This window comes from Myotis brandtii, unplaced genomic scaffold, assembly GCF_000412655.1.
Source record: "Myotis brandtii unplaced genomic scaffold, ASM41265v1 scaffold97, whole genome shotgun sequence".
Classification (NCBI taxonomy): domain Eukaryota; kingdom Metazoa; phylum Chordata; class Mammalia; order Chiroptera; family Vespertilionidae; genus Myotis; species Myotis brandtii.
In genome coordinates this window covers 1,314,125-1,314,741 of record NW_005372020.1, presented here as the reverse complement: position 1 = coordinate 1,314,741, position 617 = coordinate 1,314,125, and the positions used below count along the sequence as shown (strand labels likewise).

Below are 617 nucleotides of genomic sequence, written 5' to 3'. Positions count from 1 at the left end.
ACACCCGCCCCGCCCCCTCCACCCGCCCCAGCAGACAGATGGTCGGCTTTCTGGAAGCTTCTCTGGGCTGGCAGACGCCCTTTGCCAGGACCTAATTCAAAACACCGGCAGGTCAACCAGCTGGGGTTCGAGATCCTCAGAGTGGTCACGACCTGGGGCCTCTCTAGCGACCAGAGTGAGGGGCCCTGAGCCCACGGGGTGTCGTCCCTGGGAGCTTCCGTCTGCGGGCCCAGAGCCGAGGACCTCGGCCAATCGGGCTCAAACCCTCGGAGCCAAGGCCTTCCCTCCCTGCATACGGGTCTCCCCTGGAAGCACGTCGAGTGCTCCCCCAGAACCTGTCCTCTCGGGCACTTCTCCTGGACCTTGACCTTGACCTTGAATTGTGGTTACTCTGTGAGCACAATTCTCTGAGGACCTTGGACTCTGAGGATGCAGAGATGACAGCCTGGCATCCAGCTCCCCCAGACCCTCGGCTCCCCCACACCCTCAGCTCCCCCACACCCTCAACTCCCCCAGACCCTCGGCTCCCCCAGACCCTCAGCTCCCCCAGACCCCCAGCTCCCCCCCACCCCCCACTCCCCCCAACCCTCCGCCCCCCCCCACCCCCCGCCCCCCCC

At 66.3% G+C, this 617-nt stretch overlaps 1 protein-coding gene across 1 annotated transcript in view; it reads left to right on the top strand.

The window, feature by feature from the left end:
- The window catches only part of GGT5 (gamma-glutamyltransferase 5), a 15,937-nt gene that overhangs the window by 14,375 nt on the left and 945 nt on the right, over positions 1-617 (top strand). The window lies entirely within an intron of this gene.